Consider the following 25,723-nt stretch of genomic DNA (forward strand, 5'->3'; position numbering starts at 1 on the left):
CAAACTGCAGCACAGTATTTGTGCTTTTCAGGAAAAGCCTGGGTGACTGAGTCAGCAGCTGAACTGCCCTTTTCTGTGGAACATCATTTTTACTTGAAAGAACAACTTGCAGACAAACTAGTTAGTCTTTACCATTTCGCAGACACCATGAAAATGAATGAAGTGAACTGGTCATTCCAAAGGAAGCCACTGACAGTATTTGCTACCAATGATAAAATGTGAACTTTCAAGTGAAAATTAGAATTTTGGAAAATGTGTATCTATCTACCATGCAACCCTTCATAGCTTCCCATTCCTTAAAGAATTTTCTGATAAGAGGGCTGGTGATATCAGCAAATGTGTTTTTTTGGACATTGTATAATGAAATGTGTCTACATTTGAAACTCCACAGAACTCAGTGAACCATATTTTCCAAGTGACCAAGACATGATGTTACAAAATCAGGCAAAGGCAAAAGATCCATTCGAAGAAAAAGAGAAACCAATGCACTTTAATGTAACAGAAGAAAAAGTTTACTGATAGTGTTTCAGATTCCACATTGCAACTGACCGTCAAGAAATTGTCAAGTTTGCTATAGTGTCAAAGAAGAATATCTACAATTATATGAAGAAACTGTCAGGAGAGTTGTTGTTTGTTGGACAACATGTCTGCCGGATTTTCTCCACGTCCTTCAACCAAAAAACATATTCACCTGATGGTTATAGAAACAGGTGTGAGAGCACAGCTGCCATCTATCAGGTCAGACTTTGGGGAGATCTGGTAAAATTATAAAGCAGCACCACTATTTGTATTTATTTTTTTAATGGAAATACAGTTGCTTTCCTAAGCAAATTATTTATATTAACATGTAACAGGTTTATTATTGTTATTTTTAGGGAACAAATAAGTATTTTGGATGCTTAATTTTAATTTCTAATATGGTAAATATTGACAGATATAACCTATATGAACAAAAGCTCTTTGAGGTAATTTTTAAGTGTATAAAGAGGCCCAAGACCAAAACAGTTGCTAATCTCTGGGACAAAGCACACCTGCATGTCAAATGTCCTATAACTGTGAACACAAGTCTTCACAGACAAACGTCTCTGAAAACACAATGAGGGAAACGAATGTTTTCTAGAAACATGTCTACAATGTATTTCAGGGCCTGAGTGTGTGGGTGTAGAAATTCATGTTTAATTGCGTGGAATAAAGTTGTTCAGAGGATAAGTTTTGGAGGGGGTGTGTTAAACAGTCATAGTTTTATTTCTGGTAGAGAAAAAAATACTGATATTTCTTTTTATTTAAAATATTTAGGTTGGATACACCAGCCATATGGAAACATGACATCGCTAACTTAGCGCTGAGTAAGAAAGAAGAGGGATCGCGTACTTTTCTTGGAAGGGGCGGGGCCTCAGACCTGCAGGAAGGATGCTCGGTGGACCAGGGACAATACCCTGTGGCCTTGGACCTCAGCCTGGCATAAAGCCACCTCCAAGGCTCCAGTGGGCCTTTCGCATCAGCCGTGGCCAAGCATTTCCTTTTGTTGGTGCTCTAACTAGAGTTCAAACTAAAGGCTCACACCTCCATCTATTCATTGATTCAGATATTTACCAAATACTGATTGACATCCCTGCCCATTGTACATTATGTGGGCGCTGGAAATATCGATCTCCGCAAGGAATTGACTCTATGGGGGAAAATCAGATAACAAGCAATAGATGAAGTAGTTTAATTCTAAGCATCAGTAGGGAAATCGTGAATGAGAGCTGCCTTTGTTGGCGTGGGCAGAAGAGGCCTCTCTCTGGGTGGACCTCTGACATTGAGAGAGGGTGGCTATGAGGTTCTGGGGACAGCGTTCCAGGCTAAGGGGACAAAAGGTGGGGTGGATTTGCAAGCTGGAGGCCATTGGGGGTTCTGAGATGTTGGGCTGTGTGACCAGGTCAAATGCTAGCAAACAGACCCGACACGGTCTGAAGGTGAGCGGAGGGGGCCTGAGGGTCTGTGGAGAAGCAGAGCGCGGGGAGGGCCCTGTGCTTCATGGTCCCCACAGGCAGCCTGCACCGTGGAAGGTCCCTGAGCATGTCTGGGTTGTTTCCAGGAACTCTTATCTCACCACTTTGCACGCCTATCAGAATGGCTAAAGTAAAAATGGTGACAACACCAAATGCTGGCGAGGATGCCAAGAAAGTGGACCCTTCGTCCATTGCCGCTGGGGATGTAAAGGGGGACAGTTGTTCTGCAATAAAATATGGCAGTTCCTTACCAGACTGAACATGCGACTACACATGACCCAACCATGAACTCCTGGACATTTATCCCAGAGAAATGAAGACCATGTTCCCGCAAAAGCCTGTACCTTGACGTGTATATCAGCTTTGCTCATAAGAACCCCAAATTGGAAATAACACAGACGCCCATTAACAACGTGCATGGTAAGTAGCCTGAGGTTCCTCCGCGCTTCATAAACTCTTGATCCACAATAAAAAGGAAGAACTACTGGTACAAAAGCTTGAATGATCTCAAAGCAGTTATGCTGAGTGGAAAAAGCCAGTCTCAGAAGGTTACATAGTGTGTAACCCGCTTACAATGATGAGATTACAGAGACGGGAGAGCAGATAGTGGTGACGGGTCTTAGGGAGCAGGAGGGAGGTGGTGCGGCTGTAGAAGGAGCCCGAGGGAGCCTGTGCTGGTGGATTCCAGAACCTACACGTGCGATTAAATTCACAGAACTAAATGCCCTCATGGGGCAGGTGGGCATGTGAAACTGGCAAATCTGCATCCCTGGGTGTTTTGTGTTGATGTCAGTTTCGTGGTTATGATGTTATACTCTAGTCACCCAAGATGTTACCTTTGGGGAAAGTGGGTGGAGGGTGCGGGGGTCTCTCTCTGCCGTTTCTTTTTCTTTTTTCTTTTTTCTTACAACTGCGTGTGAATCTACATTTACCTCTAAATAAAAATGGTTTTTGTTTGTTTAAAAATGACTAAGACAAATCAGTGGATTTCACGCTGTCGCCATGGAGAGCGCTCAGCTCCACCAGGCAGTGGAGAGCAGTACAGAAGGGAGGCTCTGGACCAGCCGTCGCCCAGGGCTTCACTCCTCGGCTCCTGGCTCGTGCGGGGCTGGGGGGCCCCCGACCAGAAAGTGTGCCTGCCTGTGTCCCTCCTGCCCTATCGCTCGGGCAGGCCTCAGGCTCTGTCACCGAACACTCCAGGCTCAGCGCTGGACAAGACCGTGTGAGTGGGACAGGGGAGGGCCGGGGAGTGTGGACACGGCCTCAGGACCTGCTCTCCAAGCCCAGGGGGCCACTTCTCCTGCCCACGTTCTCATGGGTCTCCCACACCCCCCTCCGCCACCACCTTCCAGACCATTCTGAAGGCCCCAGCTCTGATCTTGGTACCAAACTACGAGGAACACTTGACCCAAAACTGGCTGAAACCTTCTCAGCATTGTCAAGGGCACATCCTGGTGCCAAGAGGGAGAACTCAAACCACCGTCCTCTTTGGTTTGCAAAGAATGAAATGTTCAAGGAATAAGTGAGGCTCGTTCAGCAGGGTCCATACTATTTTTCCTTCTAAGCCCTGCGTGGGTTTGGAAGCAAAGGGAACCTCCCAAAGCGCGGTATGGATTTGCCAAGCCACAGGCACTTAAAAACCAATTTTAGACCTTTGCCAAACCCCTAAATTCCAAGGAATACTTTGATGCCTATTAAAGCCCTGTAAAGTCAGACCACGTGTGAAGGGGCTTTGGACCCATTTCCTAGGTTCTGTGGGTGTCATGTGTCTGCTCAGCAAGGCGGCGTGTGCTCAGCCTATGCTGGCCCCGCGGATGGAGAGGGCGTCGAGAACCCAGCCTCGCAGCGGGTCCGTGGCCCGGGCTCTGTGACCCAGGAAAGCTGCAGCCCTGAGCTCCGGGATGGCCCCTGGCTCCTTGGTTTTCCCCGGAGAGGGTTTAATCCCACCTGGCCTTGGTTTCCTTGTCTACAGAGAGGTGACCTGCTTAGCAGAGGCTCTGGTGCCTAGTAGGTTTGAAGAAAACTACTGCTCTCGCCCTCTGCCCCTGAAGCCTTGGGTTTGAATTTTCACTGAAAAATTGCCCACAGGCCCATGTAAAACACCACTTGTGCTTATAACTTGCCTCTTTTCTATGAAAGTCAAAGTACTGCACTCTGTGAATCCCCACGGGCTCTGTCCTCCCCAGGGATTGCTATGGGAACGTCGTCTGTGGGATGAGGGTCTGGCTGCACTGCCTGAGAGCCTGCTCCATGGAGGCAGGGCTGAGAACTCGGCCGGTCCCGTGCCACCTGAGTGACTTGTCGCCAGTGAGATGTCAAAGTAGACCAGGGACAAGAGATAAATAAGCGTGATCTCTGGACCTCAAAACAGGCACTCAGCTTCCTCCTGCCCAGTAGGCTCATCTGCAGATCAGTCTCTGCCTGCCTTCCCCCCAGAGGTTTGCGTCTTTGGTCACAGGTGCGGAAACGCACTCAAAGAGTGCGTGGGCCTTGGTGGCAGCCGAAACCCAAGAAACGGTCTCCACTGCATCTTGGCAGGTCCCAGACGAGCCCGTGGGCCAGGTCCCCACTCTCCTGCCATCTCTCATCCCCTGCCTCTCTCCGTGTGAAGGCTGCTGCCCCACATGCCTCGCAGTCCTGACGTCCATTTCAAGGCCTCCGTCTCCCAGGTTCACTTCCAGCCAACCTTAGACAATTGCCATGGCTGTGGAGATGAGTGAGGAAAAAGAGGGGGACCCTCTGCACCACACACATTAGGAAAAAGGCGGAGGGAAGGGGGAGCTATTCCCCAAAGGGAGAAGGATGCAATTCCTAGAGGAAAGAAAGTAATGCCAGATCAAAAATAAATACCAATAAATAAATAAATACCCAGATGCTCACCACACACCAGACAGGAGGTGTGGGAGCGGTTTGTCAAATGCGAGAGACTATATCCGTCTTCAAAGAAGATATGAACAAGGCCAATAAGCACATGAAAAGAGCCTCAATGTCATTGGCTGTCAGGGAAATGCACAGACACTAGGATGCCACAGACACTGAGATGCCACAGACACTAGGATGTAGCTAGTTTAGGACCCAGTTCGACAGCTCCTCAGAGAGTTAAACAGTTACCATGTGACCCAGCAATTCTGCTCCTGGGTATATGCTCAAAAGAAATGAAAACATTGATCCACACAAGCACCTGTACACAAGTGTCTGTAGCAGCGTCTACAGTAGAGGCAAAAAGTGGAAACAACCCAAATGTCCATCAGCCGATGAATGGATAAGCAGAATATGGTATGCACAGAACAGAATATTGTTCAATCACAGGAAGGAATAAAGGGCTGCTGTGTGCTACAATGTGAATGAAACTTGGAAACACCGTTAGCTGAAAGAAGCCAGTAGCAAGAGACGCTACATTATGTGATTCAATTTATATGAAATGTCCAGAACGGGCGAATCCAGAGACACAGAAGGTGGATCAGTGTTTACCTAGGACTGGGGAGGGTGGGAAGGATGGGAACGTTGCGGGGGTGACACGGTTTCTTTGGGGGGTGATAAAAATGGTCTGAAATTGACAGGGGTGATGGTCACACCACTCTAGAAATATACAAAAGGTCATTGAATTGTGTACTTTATATGGGTGAATCGTGTGTGAATTGGATCCCCATAAAGCTGTGAACAAGAACAGAAAGATCCCCTTCGCCCATAAGTCTGTTCATTAGCCTCCCCGGGTCCTAGTCATCACCCAGGTCCCAGCTCCGATTCTGGCCCTGCCAGGAGGCCCCTAGCAGCTGAAGCCTGTAGGGATCTCTCTCCTCAGCTTTGGCACTCTCTGCTCTTTGCTTGGTCCTGCATACAGTTTGCCTGCACTGCTCAGACGCGCCCAGGTAAGAGCAGCTGGCCCTGGACCCCTGGTGTGGGTGTGAGGAAGCAGATACTCCTGTACTTTCCCCATGCCGGCCCAACGCTGGTCCAGTTTAGAGGGGACCATTCTCGTTTCAGTGACCATCAAACTTTCACCAGCAATCAAGGCTGCCTTAAACGAGGGCCTGGGAGCCTCCACCTGTGTTTCCATAGAACTCAATGCCACCCGCCTCCCCAGGAGGAGCTCTGATATCAGCTCTCCAGGGAAGGAAGCCTTTTCGTCCGTATTATTATGGAGAATATGGATATCATTATTATCCATAAAGATACTCAAGGTTGTGCAGTCTCCACTCTCCTACTGAATACATCACACATTCTTCTTACTTCTTCATAATCTTGAGAATCACAGGAGAAGAAATATAATATTCAACCCATTCAGTGTACCATAAATGACCTACCATTCCCCGACCGACAGGTGTCCAGTGTGCCTTGTGAGTCAGATAATTCTGCACTAGACGTCTTTACACATAGGCTTTTGCCATTTTTGGAATTTTCTTTCAGGACGACTTCCCAGAAATGTCACCGGGAGGTCAAACGGAACAAACAATTTTATGATTCTTGTTATGTGCTGCCAGGTGCTTTTCCAAGCAGCGTGTCTGCTCTGCAGTGCCCAGGAGCGTGGGAGTGGCAGGTGGAAGGCTCTCGATACAGCGCTAGGCTACCTACAGCACGGAGGGTCGCTCCTGCTGAGGGGTTTTGGAGATGATCAGCAAGGGGCCTTAGCAGCAGGTCTGGGGGATAATTCAAGCTGAGCGCAGAGTGGGCAGGCTTGGAAGGGAGAAAGCAGGTGTCCAATCTAGACTGGCTCTTTCTCCAGGCTGCTGGGAGGCAGGGCTCCCTGCAGGGGCTCTGGGAGATCCACGCTAGAAAAGCAGATCACTCTAGGGAATAGGCACCTGGGCTAATTCTGATTCACTAGGTTTTTCTCAAAACAACCGAGAGCTCACCCCTTGACCCGCTTACGCATTCATCCTACAATCTCCGAGACCCATGGGACCCTACAGGGGTATCACTCAGGAGGTACGTACTCAAACAGTCCCTTGACGGCCAGCAGCAGTAGCAGATTATAACCCACAGAATAATGTAAGAATCCATGAGATCATACCAATTCAAAAGTAAAGGGATAAATGAACAAGGGGGAAGGAAAAGCTCTTCCCTGCAGTAGAAGGTGAGTTAATAAATGGAAGGGGTGACAGACTTCGACAACCACGGCTCTGCAGCATCACCATTAGCACTGATTCAGCCTGGAGTCTCCGGTGACTGCTGGGATGACTGTTGGAAACTTGACCCCAGCTTACCAAGTGCCTCCCGATGTGCTGTGCCACCCACAACCTCACCTCCGGGGTGGACCTGCCCAAATACATCCTCTGGATTCAACCCTGGGGCCACCCTGCGAATATCTACCCCATACTCTCCAGGACTGTCAAGTTCAGGGGAAGATAGAGGGGCTGAAGAACCATTCCAGAAAAGAATGAGCCTAAAAAGGCATGAAATTCAGCCCAACATGTGATCCTGGACTGGACCCTGGACTGAGGAAAATGACCACAAAAGGAAATATAGGATAGCTAGCAAATAGGAATATGAACTCCAGATCACTTACGAGTATTGTATTCTTACTTCATTTCCTGTTAAGAATATCTCTATTCTCAGGAAATATACAAAAAATATTTAGGGGAAAGACGTGGTGTTTGCAATTTATCCCAAATAGTTTAGGAGAAAAGTATCTATCTATCTATCTATCTATCTATCTATCATTGAGGATGATATCCAAATGGGGAAAATATGTGTAATTGAGGGACTTGGGTAAAGGGCGTAAAGGAGTTCTATGTACTACTCTTTCAAAGTAGTGATACTGATGGATTCTATAAGAGTATTGGTTTCAAAGAGCAAGAAATAATAATTGCTTACATGGACATAACACTTAAAGATTTCAGGATATTTTTGTACCCATTTGAACAGTGTGTGATCTAGGTCAACACTGTTTTGCAGTTGTGGAAAGGAGAGGTGAAGTGATTTGCTCAGGGGGATGTAGATAATATGAGGCAGAGCTGGGTCTCTGCTGTAATTCTGGTTCATGATATGATGAGTCACTAGCATGGGTTACCACTGGCTCCTGCCCCCAAATCAATCTCAGTGATGCCCCAAAAAGCAGAGGCAAGTTGGTGAGTCCATAAAAAATAAATAAATAAATAAAACCTCGAGAACCTCTGGGTACGTGGGCTTCTGGGTAAGTGAGTAGAGGGAGGAATGATGCCCTAGAGTAGAAAAAGGGTAGATTCTGGTGATGGGATATGAGAAGGGGAGTTCTTACTGTGTGCCCTTGCCCCTTCCCCCGGGCACTGGGCAATAATTTTCTGCCCCTAACCACTGTAAGAGGTGTCAGCTTCTACATGGTTTATACTAAGAATCAGCAGACCATCGCTCCCACCGTAGCAACTAGGGAAATTTACAGTTATAAAGGCATTGGACAGCCACGGGAGTACAAAGGACCAGACAAATTAAATTCCAGAGCAGGCAAGTTCATTGAGGAGAGCGTCTTCTAGTTTCTTAGAAGAAAACTTAGGCAGTATACTCTTTGACATCAGTCTTAGCAATATTCTTTTTGAATCCGTCTCTTCAGGCTGGGAAATGAAAGCAAAAATAAACACATGGGATTACCTCAAACTAAAAAGCTGTTTCACAGCAAAGGAAACCATCAACAACATGAGAAGGCAGCCTACTGAATGGGAGAAAATATTTTCAAACAATATTTGTAGTAAGGGGTTAGTATCCAAAATATCCCAAGAAAGCAACAACAACGACAACAACTCATACAACTCAAGATTAACAAAAACAACCAATTAAAAATGGGCAGAGGACATGAATAGACATTTTTCCCAGGAAAACATAGATGGACAACAGACACATGAGAAGATACTCAGCATCACTAGTCATCAGGGAAATGCAAATCAAAACCATAGGGAGATATTATCTCACATCTGTCAGAATGGCTCTCATCAAAAAGACAGCAAATAATAAGTGTTGGCAAGGATTTGGAAAAAAGGGAACCCTTCTGCACTGTTGCTGGGAATGTAGATTGGTGCAGCCACTGTGGCAAACAGTATGGAGGATCCTCAAAAAATTAAAAACAGAACTATCATATGATCCAGCAACTTCACTTCTGGGTATTTTCCCAAAGAAAACAAAAACAGTAATTTGAAAAGATATATGCACTCCAATGCTCACTGAAGCATTATTTACAATAGCCAAGATATGGAAGCAACCTAAACGTCCATCCACAGACACAAATGGATAGAGAAGATGTGATATTTTTATATAATAGAATATTACTCAGCAATAAAAAAGAATGAAATCTTGCCATTTGCAACAACATGGAAGAATCTAGAGGGTATCATGCTAAGTGAAATAAGTCAGACAGAGAAAGACAAATATGACCAGTATGATTTTATTTGTATGTGTATAATCTAAAAAACAAAACAAAACAAAACAAAAACAGATTCATTGATAGAAGAAATGGGTGGCTGCCAGAGGGGAAGAGGGTGGGGGATTGGGTGAAGTAGGTGAAGGGGATTTAGAGGTACAAAATTTTGGTTATAAAATACATAAATCGTGGGGACGTAATATACAGAAAAAGGAATATTATCAATAATATTGTAATAACTTTGTATGGGGACAGATGGTTATTAGGCTTACTACGGTGATCATTTTATAATGTATGCAAATATCAGATCACTGTGTGGTACACATGAAATTAACATAATATTGTTATATTTCAATTTTTAAAAAGTCAAGAGCAGGCAGAGCCATTCCTAGGTGAGCTGCGATCACCAACCATTTACTTTCCTAAGGGCATTTTCTGAGTCTGGGTAGAGGCTAGTGTTGGGGCTTGCCTAGGCAGAGGGACTGTCCTGGGGAAAAGATAAGTTCATGAATATTTTGAAAATCATGTTGGATGGCGTGAGAGATTAGAGTCTAGAGGAGACCAAGAGATGTAGCTGTTTTCTCCTGCAGATTCCTTGCTGAGTATCAGGGTGCAAGAGACGGAACAGCTGGGCTGGAAAGGCAGTAAGATCTCCACCTCATCTGCTAGGGACACCCCCTGTCAGACTTGGTGATAGTTAATTTTACGGGTCAACTTGACTGGATCTGAAGATGCCCAGATATCTGATTAAGCATTCTTTCTGGGTGTGTCTGCCAGGGTGTTTCTGGATGAGATTGGCATTGGACTTGGTGGACTCAGTAAAGTAGATGGCCCTCCCGCATGTGAAAACCCTCTCCAACACTGTGAAGGCTTAAATAGAACAAAAAGGCAGAGGAAGAAATTTGGCCCTTTTCTATCTGCCTTGTTGCTTGAGCTGGGACATCTCCTATGAGTCAATTCCTCCCAATAAGTCTCCTTTTCTATCTTATCTGTTCTGTTTCTCTGGAGAACCCAGACTAACACAGGCATCATCCTTCAGACTTGGAAAACACAAATGTGGATGAATTCTAATGCTGCAACCCGGTCTTGAACCAGCTCAATTTCTAATTAGGTTGAGGTGATTATTTTTATCTGGGGGCGGGGAAGGGGAATCCTCAGAGGAACAGTCATATCAACTTTAGTCTCTATTGTTTTTGTATGGACAATGTCTGGTCTACAATCAAAACTTACATGAATATGAAGTATGAAAATACGAGTAATGATTGCTAAAAAGCAGTCAATAAAATAGATCAATAGATGATCCAGACACTGGGGTTAACACACAAAGATTTAACTAACAAGTACCAACATGTCAACCACAATCTGGGAGAGATGCACTAAGTGGCTAAAAAGATGGAGAATTTCAAAAAAGGATTAGAATCTATTAAAAAAAGATCAACTAGACATTGTAAGTGAAAATACAGTACCTAAAATTAAACTCATTGAATAAATTTGAGAGCAGACAGGGTACAGCAGAAGACAAGATTAGTGGACAGAAAGAAAAGACTAGAAAAAACAGACCTGAATCCAAGTCAACTGGATCAACCTACTTATATTTGGAGTCTCAGAAGGAGAGAGGTGGAGGGGAGGGTGAAGCAGAAGCTGTATTTGAAGAGCTCATGGCTGAGATTTTCCAAGACTGATGTCAGACTTCAATCCACTGATTCCAGAAGCTTTGTGGAGCCCCATTCAGTCTGTGTGAGAAGAGAAGCCATCCCAGGGCTAGCGGGGGTGGTGGGGTAAATCAAGGACTCTGCTACACTCTCACTGGGATGAAGAACAGTTCAAAACAGGTCCTTCCAGACTTTCCAGCCACCTAGCATTCCTTTCTCTCTGCTCAGGTGTTAGGCAATCACAGCAGGGAGGCAGTTCTTGAATAAGACCAGTGCCAAGGAGGAGACATGATGTGTAACACTAGACGCTCTTCGCCATGAGATGCACCCTCCTTCCACCCCACAAAATCGTCAGAAGCAGACCAAGTTCTTACATGAGCTTTATCTTCTCCCCTCAGGTACCCATTCCCAGCAAAGACAGAGAAGATCTCAGGAAAGCACAATCTCTCAGCAAAAGTAATGAGACTTCTTAGGAATACAACTTCTATAAAGAGAAAGACAAGAGAATGAGAAAGAAATTCATACTAGATGAAGCAGAATCAATGGAACAAGGATTCCATTGATTCCATTAAAGCAGAACAAGAAGCTTTAAAAAGGCTGTTCCATCCCTTCTAAGAAATAAGAAGGCCAGTGGGGAGGGAATATTGGGAAGATGAAAGAACAAGAAGTTATACAGAAAAAAACCAAGGAGGTAGTTTTTTACTTATTTATTTTAAAAATATCAGCAGCTAAGTTAAATGTGAAAATGAATTTAACTTGAGATTAGTAAATAAGAAGACCAGTCTTAGGAATTCTCGAAACAATGAAGCTACGAAAAGGACTTTTCATAGTAGAAAGTCAAGCAATACAGAAGACGGAAGAACTGTCTTTTCAGACGTTAGGGTCCCAGAAGGGAGAAAACAATTAGGATGAGGGAGACAATATTTGAAAAATTATTGACCAAGAATTTCCCAGATTTGAGGAATAGGTACAATCTCAATAAGCGGGGGAAAGAGCCAGCCACATCGCAACACACTACAGCGAAATCTATGGACATTAAGGAGATGAAATTACAAAACTTCCAACGAGAAAACAAACAGTAATTTTTAGAGGAACACCAATCAGATTGACACCATATTTATCAATGACAAAACTGGATGCAGAAAGATGGTAGAGTGATAGTTTCCATATCAAAGGACCACAATCTTTAAACTCATAATTTTATAGCCAGCTAAGCTATCATTTACACACTGGCAAAATAAGGATATTTTCAGACGCCTAAGGAAGTCCTCAGAAATTTTATTACACAAAGACTCTTTTGGAGACATTTAAAAAGAGCCTTACAGCAAGAAAAGAAATGAACTGTAGAATATTGGACCTCTGAGTGACCAAATCACTTACTAAAGCAACGACTAAGACAAAACAAACAAAAAAGTATACCTGTAATAAACTATAGTCAAAATTCTAGATGATACCCACATGCTATAGGGCAGGGGGGTTGGTGTAGGAGAGTCCAGTGAAGAGATAGATACTGATAAACTTAAGAACTGATAAAGAGAATAAGCATTACTATTAAAAAGAATGAGCAGTTGGGAATCTAAATTAGTTATTATTATTATTGCTTATTCTTATTAATTATTGTTTCCAATCCCTCTCCCCCAACCCCAAACCCTATTACGAGTTAAGTGCTAATCGATAAGGAATTGACTTCTGTAAAGGGTTCAAAGGAATTCATCTCTGAGGAGGTCACCAGGCTCGGGGTAAGAAGAGACTGCTGATTAAACTGCTACAGGTGCGGCGGGCTGGTTGTGGGCTTCCTCCGTCTCAAGCATTCATAGGTTAGTTCCCCCAGTCGCTCTCATCTTCTGAAGCCTAAGTCGGCTACACCTTCCTCCTTCCTTCCGCCAGTAGCCGTGTCCTTGCAACTCCGCCAGCGTGTTCGAGGCGCGCCTGGTCCAGGGCTCCATCTTGAAGAAGGTGCTTGAGGCACTTAAGGACCTCATCAGTGAGGCCTTCTGGGACATCAGCTCGAGTGGCGTGAACCTGCAGAGCATGGACTCTTCCCATGTCCCCTTGAGGCAGCTCACCCTGCGCTCTGAGGACTTCGGCAGGTACCGCTGCGACCGCAACTTGGCCATGGGCGTGAACCTCACCAGCACGTCCGAAATGTGCCGGCAATGAAGACATCATCACACTAAGGGCTGAAGATGACGCGGACGCCTTGGCCCTAGTATTTGAAGCTCCAAATCAAGAAAAGGTTTCAGATTATGGAATGAAGTTAATGGATTTAGACGTCGAACAGCTTGGAATTCCAGAACAAGAGTGCAGCTGGGTAGTAAAAATGCCTTCTGGTGAATTTGCACGTAGATGCCGAGATCTCAGTCATATTGGAGGTGCTGTTGTAATTTCCTGTGCAAAAGATGGAGTGAAATTTTCTGCAAGTGGAGAACTTGGAAATGGAAATATTAAGTTGTCACAAACGAGGAATGTTGATAAAGAAGAGGAAGCTGTTACCATAGAGATGAATGAACCAGTTCGGCTAACTTTTGCCCTGAGGTACCTGAACTTCTTTACAAAAGCCACTCCACTCTCTCCTACAGTAACACTCAGTATGTCTGCAGATGTACCCCTCGTCGCAGAGTATAAAATTGCTGCTATGGGACACTTAAAGTACTATTTGGCTCCCAAGACTGAGGATGAAGAAGGATCTTAGACCTTCTTAAAATTCAAATTCAAGGAAATAAAACGAAGCTCTTTGAGAACTGCTTCTGAAATGCCAGCACATACTTAAGTCTCTTTTGTCTTTGCACCTCTGAGTACATATGCAGATATTGTTTTCTGTAAATAACTTTTTTTTTCTCCATCCTCTACAATTTGTTCAAAGAGTGAAGTCCAAAGTTAAATCTGGTCTTGTTAACCTAGTAATACTTTGCCTCACCTAGGAATACTCCTTATAATTTTTATAAACAAAAGAGTTTTGACTCTAAATGCAGTGTTAAGTATTGTTTTCAATTTAAATAAAAGTCATTTGAATTTCAAGCATCACAGGACACTGGCTTCATTTGGACCCCGATGGTTGCAGGTATCCTAGAAAATTCACAATTCCAGCAGCTCATGTAAATGAGCTTATTTTTTCAGTCTAGAGCAGGTTGATATGACATTAGATATAGTGATTAAAAGTATTCCACATACAGCAGGGGACAAAGTATTTTGGGGGATTCATTTGCCAAACTTATTTTGGTGTTATGACTTGAGCTCAAGAAATGAAAAGGGGAGAGTAGAACAAATATATAATATTTTGTCATTTTTGCGAGCAGAAACTAACACTTTACAGAAGCTTAAAGTACCCGAAGTTCCGTCAGCTTTGTAAGACTCGCATTGTTACAGGGCAGTGTTTCATTAGCCCAGGGAACCTTGTAGAGGAGCCTTGGAAGTTTTAGTAGATCTGATAGGTCCCAAGAATTATGTTTATGCAAGAATAATTTCTCTAGCATAAGTAGCCTTTTGTGGGGACTTATTCCCTTAAAGGATGAAGGTGGCTTAAATTCCATGGATGTTGGAGTCAACCAAGAAAGTGAAAAAGACCCAGCAGTAATTGTGCTTCAAGCTCACAAGTTGGCATATGCTGCGTAGTGAGAATTCCTTTACTGTCGTCCCTTTTGCTGGTGTATTTTGTGTTTGGTAGATTAAATGACAGATTTCTGTTGTACTTGCAGCGATGATAGAACTCACTGTATCCAGTAGGTAACTATTCATTACCTTCTGTGTGCCTGGGGTTGGAGAAGGCTATTGACTGCAGAGGGGCCTGGTGGAAACTTCTGGAGTGATGAAAATATTTTATCTACGTTGTGATGATGGCCCCAAGACTATATGCATTTGTCAAAACTAATCCAATTGGACTTTATCATATGGAAATTATACATTCATAAAGCTTGACATTTTAAAAAGTAAAAAAAAAAAAAGAAGAGAATGCCTGCAGTCCCAAGAAGAGGGGCTTTGCGGGACATGGAGACCCAATTCCTATGTCCCCATGTCCCGCAAAACTGGACTGCAAGACAGTTGTTGGAGACAGAGCCTGGCCACACCATGAGGCCCCAGGGATGCCTGGCTCAGAGCTACAGACTCATGCCATGTCTTCCTGCTTGCCGGGGATACAGACGGATCTGGTCTGGTCTGAATCAGCAGGTGTACCCTCTGACATGGGCTGAGATGCTAACTGGATCTGCACCATGTGAGTTTCACTGAGTATCTGGGATGTGAGTGGCTGTGACAGCTCCGCGTTACCCAGACAAATTAGGCACAGTCCATTCCTCAGGGGACCTAACGGTTTAATGGGGGACACAGATGTGCAGACATATTTCAGACACACACAGTGGTTAAAAGTGCAGGCTTAGGTGTCAGAAAGACTCAGGGTAAAGTCCTGGACCCACCACTCATTACCTATGTAGCTTTAGGCAAACTCATTTTTATTCTTGGACCTCAGCTTCTCCACCTGTAAAATGCAGATGAAATTAGCGGTACCAAGCGAAAAGAGCTCTCCTTAGGATTTGAACTGATGTATAGAAAGTACTGAGCACAGAACTTTCATCTAAAAGATTATTATCCTGTGGCAACTTGTACATTAAAACAGCAATTCTTATTTTTATAAATAAATTTTCTTTTAATGTTTTTTTGTGGGGGGCACCGTGCAGCACGTGGGATCTTAGTTCCCTGACCAAGGATCACACCTGTGCCCCCCGGCATTGGGAGTGAGTAGGCTTAACCCCTGGACCACCAGAGAAGTCTCAAAACAGTGACTCTTAAGAAAGAAGCAGCATGTGTCGTGCACAGTTTTGAGAACTCTATTCAGTCTATTGCTGTATAATTTACAAAGTCAACCAAACCTTTGCAGCAGGAGTAGCCACTTTGAATTTCAAGCATCACAGGACACTGACTTCATTTGGACCCCGATGGTTGCAAGTATCCTAGAAAATTCACAGTTCAAGCAGCTCATGTAAATGAGCTTATTTTTTCAGTCTAGAGCAGGTTGATATGACATTAGATATAGTGATTAAAAGTATCCCAGATACAGCAGGGGACAAAGTATTTTGGGGGATTCATTTGCCAAACTTATTTTGGTGTTATGACTTGAGCTCAAGAAATGAAAAGGGGAGAGTAGAACAAATATATAATATTTTGTCATTTTTGCGAGCAGAAACTAACACTTTACAGAAGCTTAATGTACCCAAAGTTCCGTCAGCTTTGTAAGACTCGCATTGTTACAGGGCAGTGTTTCATGGGCCCAGGGAGCCTTGTAGAGGAGCCTTGGAAGTTTTAGTAGATCTGATAGGTCCCAAGAATTACGTTTATGCAAAAATAATTTCTCTAGCATAAGTAGCCTTTTGTGGGGACTTATTCCCTTAAAGGATGAAGGTGGATGAAGGATGAAGGATGAAGGAGACACAATGACAAAGACTTGTAGGGCCCCTGGGTTGGAGGAACAGGGCAATGGGAGTGGGCACCTCCAGTCCTCGGGGAAGGTGAGGAAGTGACCTGCACGATGGAGGCCAGGTTGGCCTGAGGCGTGTGCAAGAGGAGGACAAGCTTGACAGTCTGGCATGGGGAAGCGCAGAGCACTTCCAAGGAGAGAGCCTTCCATGGAAAGACGCGGCGAGCAGCGGCCCTTGGGAGAGAGCAGCCACGCCCACAGGGGGCGGGCGATGCAGATGAGGACCACGGCCAGTTCTCAAAGGATTTGGGTACCACTGGGGAAGCAGGGAGGAGGCTGGGTGTTAGCAGACAAAGGCATGGCCAGGTGTTCTGGTGTAGACTTGGGGACGGGAGACAGAACTCTGGGCAAGAAAGATGAGTGGGCTGGCCCCGAGAGTGGCCACGTGCAAGGAGGGGGATGCACGGTGGCCACATTCAGTGATCAGCCATGAGGGGGGAATGGGGAGGGGGGAACAAGGGGAGTAATGCCTATGGCGTGAGGTCCCGCCCCAGCATCTCCACCTGCCTCCTAGGACCGTGAGTGCCCGGTGTCCGAGAGCCTTCCTCTGGCCGATGCCAAGGTGAAGAAGCAAGGATCTGCCATCCAAGAAGCACACAGCGGGGGCTTGTTAATGCTTGCAAGTACTCCACGTTTTATTATAAGAATGCACTGAGAGCCATTTGCATAGTACTGACTTTTCATTTGCTCAAAAATAGACAAGAATAACTACCCAACAGTTGCTATAGATATGCTCTTACCAGTACTAGATTTTATTTTTAAAAAGAATTGTCTTTATTGTGCTAGAAATAGTTGCTGTACATATTATATGCATTTTTAAAGTTGGCTTGCTTTGCCTTTCATGGACCCGATAAATAAAATTAATTGAATTTTTCATGATGAACTGAGTTAATTTGTTAGGCAAATAATTGAATGAATATTTCGTGCTTAATTGCCCAGAGCTCTTGGTAAGTGGCACCTCTGTCCCACCCTGAGGGCCCCGGAGGGCAAAGTCTGAGCCGTTTCCACCCTGTCACTGCAGGTGTAATATCTCGAGTCCCAAGGGGGTTAACTGGGCCCGCGGGGGCGCACGCCCCCTCAGATAAGCTGTGAGTCTCGCGTAGACGGGGGCTCCGATGTGCTCTGTCTCCCTCCTGGGACCCAGAAGCGCTGCCAGTCCTTCAGATCAGAAGTGTCAGCCTGAGAGCCCGGCGGGCACATGGGTGTGGTGACCCGCCGGGGGGGACTCAGGGTCCCGCAGGACCCAGGACTGGAGATGCTGGGCAACCGAAGGGCACTCGGTCCACGAGCTGCACTGTGGCCACACCGGCTGGGAGTGAAGGGCTCAGTCTCAGGCTAGAGGGAGGAGGAGAATGCTGGGCCCAGCGGGACAGGGACAGAGGAGGCCCACCTCCCCCTTGAGCCCAGAAGCTGTGGGCCGCCAGGAGCGGCTGATGAGGCAGGAAGCACAGCAGGAGGTGGTGGAGGCCGGGCAGCGGAGTAGGGGCCTGCTCCACGATCCGAGGACCGTCCCCTTCAGGGAGAGTCCGGCAGAGACTGGGGCGGGGGGGGGATCAGGATCACTCCACCCCCAGCCCTGGATATGGCTCTGGAAAGAGCCGTTGAGGGCCTGGCTCCGGGCTGGCCACGCAGCACTGAAGCCTGGACGTACAAAGGGTGAGGGCTCCCTGGAGGAGGTGTGGGGATCTGGTGACCATCCCTGCTGCCTGGCGGATGGAGGGAGAGTGTGCAGGAGCAAGGCTGGTGTCACGAACAGCCTCACCCGTGGGGAATGGGACCAGACGATAAGGAGGAAAGTGGAGTCTTCAGTGCCAAGCCTGACCTTGTTGACAAGTGACCCCATTAGAGCAAATATTTTCCCTCAGAGCGCAGCTAATCATCACGGCTCCCTTTGGGAAGAGGTACTCCCAGGCACAAATGCACAAAAAGGGCGATTTTCGAAAGCTGTTGGCTTCAGGGTGGAAGGTCTTCTCCATTCCAGGGCAGATGGACGGGCAGGGAGGGGTTGGGCCCCTCTGGATGGAGTGGAGGTGCCCCCGCCAGGCCCGCGGTGCCTTCCTTCTCCTCTTTCTCTTCACTGACTTAATGGGGAGTCGCTGCTTTATTGGTCAATAACGTCTGAAAGTTTAGTTTTGTAAAAAAAAAAATTAGATAGTTTCGCTCCCTGTGGGGGTAGGGAGGTGTGTGCATGTGTATGGGGGTGTGGGAGCCACGTGCACGGGAGGGAGGGGAGCATGTGCCTGTGGAAGTGCCTGGGGCACGTTCGTGGGGTGTGTGTGCCCGTGGTGGGCGTGCTTAGGGCAGTGAGAAGCAGCAGGGCTGACAATGCCTCTTGAAGACGGGGCTTCCTTCGTCTGACTCCCAGGGCGGCGGGGGGAGGCATGGGGGTGGGGACTCTACTGCCTGCTCCTCCAGGGAGACGGACAGAGCTGTCGACACTGATTCTGTGAGCTGCGTCTACTCAACAGTTTCCAGGCCAAAGAGCATTTCAAACAAAGTTTAATTGAAAATTAATTGAAGAGTACTGTTTCCAAAACCTTCTTGCAGCAAGACGGTATCCATCACATCTGTGTCATTAAGCTGTGGGTGACTCTGGGGCCCTCATGCCCGGGATGGAGGTGCATGGAGCTGACCAGCCCTCACCGTGCTCTCCTCCTTGAGCCAGGCATCATGGTGATGTCCACCCACAGGTCAAAGGACCACTGCCCATCACGCCCTGGCCCAACACGCAGCATTCTCAGTAAAGGTCGGTGAATGCACGAATGGATGAATGAACAGACAGAACTGATGAAGGGCTCCCCGGCTCACGTGTCTCCTGGGACAAGGCCCCCACCTCACTCCTTCTTCCGGGGGAGCCGTGGGCCCGGGGGGAGGCGCCCAGGCCGAGCAGCCGTTCTCATACCCGTGGGCGCCGTGACTCAAAATTGTCAAGGACCCCAAAGACTTCTTGGTGTGTGGTTAGATCTGTTGACATTCACCTTACTACAGAGTAACACTGAGAATTTAATAGAATACCTATTAATTCATGTAGCAATAATAATAACCCCATTACATGTTAACATATTTTTATGAATAAAATAGCATATTTCCCCGCCAAAAAAATAATTTAGTGGGAAGAAAGGCATTGTTTTACCTTTTACAATTCTTTTTCACATCTGGTCTAAAGGAAAAGACAGCTGTTGCTCTCTCTGGTTCCAAACTCCATCTTCTTGGAGACGTCATTTTGGTTGAACTGAATGAAGGGAATCTGGCCTCACACAGACATGTCAGTGGCAGACGGGGAGCGTTCGGTGGCTTTTCCAGATAACTGTGTGCCTTCTGCTTTGATAATACACCCGACCTTGACAAGTGGTAGTTTCTTAAAGCTTCTTGGACTGTGGAATCCGAAACCTTATCAGTACTTAATAAAATGAACACTGTGTGCTCAGTTCTATTAAAGTTCCTTGGTCCCTCTCACACTTAGAGGGGACCTTCTACTCGGGCACGATTTACCGTCCGGGTACAGATTTACATTAATGTCACAATGGGTCACTTGGAAACTCTTCCTTCACTGAGTTATGCAGATTTCCTGAATGTTGATACAGTTCCTGATACAACATTTAAGAAATCACATTCATTAATATCACCAACAATTCATCAGACAAGTGCGGAGGAGCTGCCAAGCTCATGGTGCAGACATATGTTTTCCAAAATTCTAATCTTCATTTGAAAAAGCTTGAATCTGATCACTGATGTCAAGTATTGTCAGTTGTTTTCCTTAAGTAACAGGCTCACTTTGTTCATTTTTGAGAAAATATCTGCTAAACACGCAGGTCGGAGTAAACACAGTTGTGTGAGGACCTCGTCCGTGAGAACTGCGCACTGTCCAGCGAAGCAGGCGTTTTTCTCCAGCGTCCCATCATCTTCCGTGTGCAGCTGCCTTCTGTCACACAGACACTGAAAAAGTGGAAAAGAGGGTCAAGACTTAATAAAATTTTAAAATGTTATTTCTTATCAAGGGCATCCTTAAGTAAAACTTGTAGTTTTTAAATGGTGACAAATCCAGGGGCTGTTTGCGCTGTCTAGGGCGGCTGCCGGGATCCGAGCTGAGACTCTGTGGCTTCCCCATCACCACCTTCATACCACGAGGGCAAAAGGAGAAATGACTTCTAGCGCTATGATGGAAGTAGTTTTGGCCATGTGGACGCCCTGAAAGGGGGTCTTGGAGCCCCAGACATGCATGGACCGTGCCTCGAGAGGCACTGCTGTTGAGTTCACGGGTCTTAGTGTCTCTCAGAGCCAATGGATTGTGTCTTTCAATTTTTGCACAGACAGTGGAGACGTCTGATGCCATCATTTCTCTTCTGTGTCGCTGCCGGGACACTTACTTTGAGACGGACGAGTGTCCGCGATCATCATCACTGCTGCACAGCGAGCTCCGGACACGTTTGTGCCCTTGAAGCCCCGCCCACAGAGGACCTCATCTTCCGCCGCAGCGTTTGTCCCTGAGTCCTATGGCTGGGTGCGTGCCCTGCGGTCCAGCCCTCACAGGTCGGGGCCCCGCCTGTCCCCTCCAGCTGCCATGGGTCCACGGTGCCCACTCCCGGGCATCTGGGACAGGGCGCCACTCTCACCGCTGAGTAGAGTGGGCATGTTTGTTTCCATAAAAGTTAATGTTTTGTTTTGTTTTTAGTAAATATCTGACAGTTTAATTTTGAGGAATTCTGCAAATGAAATGCTCCAAAACATAGCATCTAAGAAATGACTGAAATCACGGGGACGTTTTCATGGCGTCTTACACACAACGCCTCATTCCTCACGTGAATGAAGCAGGAACCTCTCCCCTGGCGAGGTCCTCCTGCAGGTGGGCAGGGGTTGTTGGGTGTGGCCGGGTGGGAGGTCCATGGGAAGCGGGGTCCTGCTCCCGGGAGGCCGAGGCCAGGGCTCTTCTCTGCTGTCTGTTCACTGCCGCTCTGCTTATCTTTTGCCCTCCCCAGGTACGTGGGGAGTTTCTTGCCTTTTGGGAGGTCTGAGGTCTTCTGCCAGCGTTCAGTGGGTGTTCTGTAGGAGTTGTTCCACATGTAGATGTATTCCTGATGTATCTGTGGGGAGGAAGGTGATCTCCGGGTATCACTCTTCCCCCATCTTCCTCTAATCTGCCGCTCTGCTTAGAAAAATACATGCCCGCGCACACCGTGTCTGGCCATCAGTTGGGCCTGGGCGATGCTGTCTGCCATGTCTAGTTTCCTCCTCACGGACAGCTTCCCAGGGGATGGGAGGAAGAGATGTTTCCAGGCCTCCGACCTCCCCCGACCCGACTCAGCCCTCCCTCACCCATGGTGGCTTCCGCTCCCAGTTGCTGCCCCCATGCAAGCTGGGAGGTCCCCAGATGGCCTGTTTGCCCTTCTTCCCCTTGGGCCAGTTCAGCCCGCCTGCTGGGTTGTAAATAGCAGAAGAGACTTGAATCCTCCCGCCTCCCAGTGGTCCTGCAGCCCCGTCAGAGCAGGGAGCCTGTTCAGTCCACAGTCGGACCAGACCCCTTTGTACCTGGGACCACTGTGAGTGGCTGGAGTGGTGGTGGGTGGACACAGGGGTCTTCCGGATGGCCCCTTTCGGGCAGAGGAGCATCTTGAAGGTGCATGCATGGCAGGAAACACGTTTCAGCATGTGTTGCCTCTCCCCCGGGTCCAGGGACCGGTGTTCCCGAGAGGACGAGAGGCTGGGCTGGAGCAGCCGTCTCCAGGGAAGTTTGAAGGGTGGCTTTGACCTCACAGGCGAGCAAGTGTCCCCAGGGCTCCAAGGTCCTGGTGTTGGATTGGAAATTGCACACGGCTTTGCCATCTGCTGTCTGTCACCCGGTTTACTCCACAGGCCATCGGAGAGCTGGGGGGCTTCCCCTCCCCAGGGAGCCCTGTCTCTTCCTCCAGGCCAAAGTTCAGGTCACCTTTGCCCAAAACACAGGAACCCTGGGACCCCGCTAGTGAGGCGATGGAGAGCTGCTGCTTCGTGCCGCCCAAGCTGCCGTGAGGGGCTTCAGACGTTCAACAAGATTCTCTCCAGATTTGAGGGGTGTGTGTGTGTGTGTGTGTGTGTGTGTGTGCAGGTGCATGTGTGTGTGAGCACACGTGTGCATGTGTGTGTGGGGAGTGTGCACAGCGGGGTGTGTGTGTGGGAGGGTGCGTGTGGAAGGCTGGAATACGGCAGCTCTGTCCACTCTTGTCTTCTCCACCTACACGGTTTACAGAAGGTGCTTAAGCACACAGCCTGTGTCGACGTGCAGCTGTGGGCAGGGTGCGCAGGCTGACACCTCGATGACCAGATTTTTCCTGGGCTAGGAAACCACCTTGATCCTACAACCTCTTCTGGGGCCTCATGCTGGACGGGTTTGGTGAGAAGTAACTTAAACTCCACAGACGCCCAAGTGCTGGAGAATGCCCAAGCCCGTGGGCTTCCCGGGAGCTCCGATGGCTGCAGTGAAGAAGGATGAAGTAATGCGGGCCGTGCAGGGGCCCAGCCGCAGCTCATCGCTGGAACCCCCAAAGCCTCCTCCTTCTATTTCTCCTGATTAGGGGGCAGGGGTGAAGGGAGTGCCCAGGGTCTGCGGGAAGAGAACGCCCAGCTCTGGGGAGCTCCCTCCCCTGTCAGCCCTGCAGGGACTGTTCCCAGAGCTGCCCCAGAGCTGGGCATGTCTTCCTGAGAAGTACACGCAAAAACAACCCCCCAGCCGGGCCTGGCTGCCAGAGTTGCCTGGGAAGCAAGCCCATTTCATACAGAGAGGATAACAGTGACCCTGGTGACAGGGTGGGAGGACGACCATTTGGGTCTTAACAACCTGGCAACAATACAGTTGTGTTTTTTTTTTTTAAAGATAAAGGGTCCTGCAGTGCAAGAGTGTTCCCTTTTCTCCATACCCTCTCCAGCATTTATTGTTTCTAGATTTTTTGATGATGGCCATTCAGACTGGTGTGAGATGATACCTCATTGTAGTTTTGATTTGCATTTCTCTAATGATTAGTGATGTTGAACATTCTTTCATGTGTTTGTTGGCAATCTGTATATCTTCTTTGGAGAAATGTCTATTTAGGTCTTGTGCCCATTTTTGGATTGGGTTGTTTGTTTTTATGTTATTGAGCTGCATGAGCTGCTTGTAAATTTTGGAGATTAATCCTTTGTCAGTTGCTTCATTTGCAAATATTTTCTCCCAATCTGAGGGTTGTCTTTTGGTCTTGTTTATGGTTTCCTTTGCTGTGCAAAAGCTTTGAAGTTTCATTAGGTCCCATTTGTTTATTTTTGTTTTTATTTCCATTTCTCTGGGAGGTGGGTCAAAAAGGATCTTGCTGTGATTTATGTCATAGAGTGTTCTGCCTATGTTTTCCTCTAAGAGTTTGATAGTGTCTGGCCTTACATTTAGGTCTTTAATCCATTTTGAGCTTATTTTTGTGTATGGTGTTAGGGAGTGATCTAATCTCATACTTTTACATGTACCTGTCCAGTAGGGAGGGTGGGAGGGAGGGAGACGCAAGAGGGAAGAGATATGGGAACATATGTATATGTATAACTGATTCACCTTGTTATAAAGCAGAAACTAACACACCATTGTAAAGCAATTATACTGCAATAAAGATGTAAAAATTAAAAAAAAATTTTAAAAAAAAGATAAAGGGCCCTGAGCAGTAACTGACAGTGCTGTTTTTGGAACATATAAGCTATTTTTACTGTACCCAAAAAAAATAGAAATTCTCTCTCTTCTGAACAAATGCCATTGTTCTGTTTCCATGGACCTCCATGGATATATGGTTGTGTTTAAGTCCATTTTTCTGTACCCCCCAAACCCCCACCCACCATCCCTGGGTCCTAAAGGGGACGGGAGGAGGCGTCTCATTGGCCAAGACACCAGAGTACAGTCAGAGGATCGGGTTGGTACCCACGGCCTCCTCATTCATCAACACGCCAGGGTCGGCTTCCTCACCTGCACAGCGGGAACGCCAACAAGCATCTGTTAGAAGGTCGCTGCAAGGATTCACCAAGACAGATGCTCCCTTAGCCGTGCAGGCTCCCAAGAGCCAGGGCTTGTGCCCCTCTGCTGATGCTGACTGATAGCCACCTTCGCAAAACTTGACTTCAAAAGTTAATACATTTCAAAGAGTTGATAAACAAAATTCTCTCAATGTCAATTTTTTCTCCCACCCATAAATTGGTCTCACGTCTTTCTGTGACTCCTGCTGCAGCTTTGCTGGCCCCAGAAATGTCAGCCTCCAGCCAGTGTGGAAACCTGCAGAAGCCCCTGCCCGGGTGCTGCTCATGGCTTCCACGTGTGGGGACTGTCACTGGTAAAGGGACCTCTCCATGGTGGAAGAGGCCCTGGCTAGCTGCAAGGGGAATGACATAAGCCATCAGACCACACACACCCCTTGGGTGGCTTGACTCCTACCTTCTCTGCTGCACTTATCCATGGAAGCCCCAAAACCAGGGGTGGGAGGCATCATGTGCATTCAGAGCTGAAGCCTCAGGGGAGCAGTAGAGTCTCCCCACCTCCCGCGTGGCTGGGAACAGGGTGCAGGTTGGTGAGAGCTTGTGTGTGTGTGTGTGGGGGGGGGTATGTGTGTGTGACAGGGCCTGACCTTGGTGGGAAGGAGAGAATGACTTCAAACGCATACCAGAGACGCCTCCTTTGATAATTCGGCACCTCTGAGCAGGGCCAGAGAATGGAACAGATGCAGACAAGACAGGATGTCTCCGTGCAGGATGTGCCAGGCTGCTGGGCATGGTCCTTGCTGTCCCATGGTGCTGCTCTCCTGGAGGGAGCAGAGCCTCACAGGTAGAACCAGTTGGCTGTCCTTCAAAGAAAGACTTTTTCCACCCCAAGGGAAACCCGAGAATGGAGGGGGGGAAGGAGGTGGGAGGCAAGAGGGATGAACTCAATCTGGTTAGAGAGAAAAAATAGGCAGGGGAGGGGCTGGACGAAGCTTAGCACCTGGCCGCACGGAGCCCTGAGCTCAGCGCTGGGCAAAGACAGATCAGCCACGTGGTTCCTGGCCTGGAAGTTCCTCCACCCTCTCTGGACCACAGCTACCTAGGATGGTGCAGACAGCTACCTAGGATGGCCAACACCACACACCTGCGTGTCCTGAGGAGGCAGGTGGGAGGGACTTCCTGGGGAGGGAGGTGTGAGGGGGCCTCGGAGGGCCCTCGGAAGGGAGACGTCAGAAGTGTTGGTGGGGGGAGAGGAGAAAGCCACCAGAACCCAGAAGGAGACTCATGTGATCTGCTCACTTCAGTAGACACCACAAAGACGAAATGGGGT

The 25,723-nt window shown here is 47.4% G+C and overlaps 1 pseudogene; it reads left to right on the plus strand.

Annotated features, from left to right (window-relative positions):
• The first annotated feature begins 11,290 nt into the window (after positions 1-11,290).
• Positions 11,291-13,665, plus strand: LOC101331097 (proliferating cell nuclear antigen pseudogene; annotated as a pseudogene).
• The last annotated feature ends 12,058 nt before the right edge of the window (positions 13,666-25,723 follow it).

Source organism: Tursiops truncatus, chromosome 7 (genome assembly GCF_011762595.2).
Source record: "Tursiops truncatus isolate mTurTru1 chromosome 7, mTurTru1.mat.Y, whole genome shotgun sequence".
NCBI lineage: Eukaryota > Metazoa > Chordata > Mammalia > Artiodactyla > Delphinidae > Tursiops > Tursiops truncatus.